Genomic DNA, 2500 nt, shown 5'->3' with positions numbered 1-2500 from the left:
ACACACACACTCCTCGTGCATATGGTACGACAATGTTTCTACATGCCCCTGGTACACTGCTCAGAAACACTTTGCCACACACACACTCCTCGTGCATATGGTACGACAATGTTTCTACATGCCCCTGGTACTCTGCTCAGAAACACTTTGCCACACACACACACTCCTCGTGCATATGGTACGACAGCTTTTCTCCGTGCCCCTGGTACTCTGCTCAGCAGCACTTTGCTATGTACTTCCTCGTGCATATGGTACGACAACTTTTCTCCGTGCCCCTGGTACTCTGCTCAGAAACACTTTGCCACACACACACACTCCTCGTGCATATGGTACGACAATGTTTCTACAAGCCCCTGGTACTCTGCTCAGCAGCACTTTGCTATGTACTTCCTCGTGCATATGGTACGACAACTTTTCTCCGTGCCCCTGGTACTCTGCTCAGAAACACTTTGCCACACACACACACTCCTCGTGCATATGGTACGACAACTTTTCTCCGTGCCCCTGGTACTCTGCTCAGCAGCACTTTGCTATGTACTTCCTCGTGCATATGGTACGACAACTTTTCTCCGTGCCCCTGGTACTCTGCTCAGAAACACTTTGCCACACACACACACTCCTCGTGCATATGGTACGACAACTTTTCTCCGTGCCCCTGGTACTCTGCTCAGCAGCACTTTGCTATGTACTTCCTCGTGCATATGGTACGACAACTTTTCTCCGTGCCCCTGGTACTCTGCTCAGAAACACTTTGCCACACACACACACTCCTCGTGCATATGGTACGACAATGTTTCTACATGCCCCTGGTACTCTGCTCAGCAGCACTTTGCTATGTACTTCCCGTGCATATGGTACGACAGCTTTTCCACAAGCCCCTGGTACACTGCGCAGAAACACTTATGCCACGTCGGCTGTACGCGCTCTCCTCGCTAGCTAGTTGCTGATCTCCCCCACCTCCAGGGGGCCCCGGGGACCACCATCACATCTCCCTGTCTCCCTTACCGCTGAACAAGATGCATGCTGCTCCACTGGCCCTGCTGCTGTTGTGTCTCCATTTGGCCGAGGGGGTGAGTCGGCCTCCTCTCTCCTTTACGGTCGAAAAAGATGTGCTGCTGGCGCACTGGCCCTGCTGATGTGCTGTCTCCATTTGGCCGAGGTGGTGAGTCGGCCTCCTCTCTCCTTTACGGTCGAAAAAGATGTGCTGCTGGCGCACTGGCCCTGCTGATGTGCTGTCTCCATTTGGCCGAGGTGGTGAGTCGGCCTCCTCTCTCCTTTACGGTCGAAAAAGATGTGCTGCTGGCGCACTGGCCCTGCTGAATCCCTCTCTCCATTTGGCCGAGGGGGTGAGTCGGCCTCCTCTCTCCTTTACGGTCGAAAAAGATGTGCTGCTGGCGCACTGGCCCTGCTGAGTTCCTCTCTCCATTTGGCCGAGGGGGTGAGTCGGCCTCCCCTCTCCTTTACGGTCGAAAAAGATGTGCTGCTGGCGCACTGGCCCTGCTGAGTTCCTCTCTCCATTTGGCCGAGGGGGTGAGTCGGCCTCCTCTCTCCTTTACGGTCGAAAAAGATGTGCTGCTGGCGCACTGGCCCTGCTGAATCCCTCTCTCCATTTGGCCGAGGGGGTGAGTCGGCCTCCTCTCTCCTTTACGGTCGAAAAAGATGTGCTGCTGGCGCACTGGCCCTGCTGATGTGCTGTCTCCATTTGGCCGAGGTGGTGAGTCGGCCTCCTCTCTCCTTTACGGTCGAAAAAGATGTGCTGCTGGCGCACTGGCCCTGCTGAATCCCTCTCTCCATTTGGCCGAGGGGGTGAGTCGGCCTCCTCTCTCCTTTACGGTCGAAAAAGATGTGCTGCTGGCGCACTGGCCCTGCTGATGTGCTGTCTCCATTTGGCCGAGGTGGTGAGTCGGCCTCCTCTCTCCTTTACGGTCGAAAAAGATGTGCTGCTGGTGCACTGGCCCTGCTGATATTCTCTCTCCATTTGGCCCAGGGAGTGAGTCGGCCTCCTGCCTCCTTTACGGTCGAAAAAGATGTGCTGCTGCTGCTGCTGCTGCTGCTGCTGCTGCTGCTGCACTGGCCCTGCTGCTACCACATAGCCAGCATGGACCTCGACCTCCAGCAGGCCCCGGGGAGGCACATCCTCCCCTGCTCTACTCCCCCAGTAGCTTTCCTTTCCTGCAGTTACCCAGTACCACATAGCCAGCATGGACCTTGACCTCCAGCAGGCCCCGGGGAGGCACATCCTCCCCTGCTCTACTCCCCCAGTAGCTTTCCTTTCCTGCAGTTACCCTGTACCACATATCCAGCATGGACCTTGACCTCCAGCAGGCCCCGGGGAGGCACATCCTCCCCTGCTCTACTCCCCCAGTAGCTTTCCTTTCCTGCAGTTACCCCGTACCACATAGCCAGCATGGACCTTGACCTCCAGCAGGCCCCGGGGAGGCACATCCTCCCCTGCTCTACTCCCCCAGTAGCTTTCCTTTCCTGCAGTTACCCCGTACCA

The sequence above is a fragment of the Pelmatolapia mariae genome, unplaced genomic scaffold, assembly GCF_036321145.2.
Source record: "Pelmatolapia mariae isolate MD_Pm_ZW unplaced genomic scaffold, Pm_UMD_F_2 NODE_ptg000156l+_length_66346_cov_1, whole genome shotgun sequence".
NCBI lineage: Eukaryota > Metazoa > Chordata > Actinopteri > Cichliformes > Cichlidae > Pelmatolapia > Pelmatolapia mariae.
The sequence above is the reverse complement of the archived record's forward strand: the minus strand, read 5'-3'. Positions refer to the sequence as shown.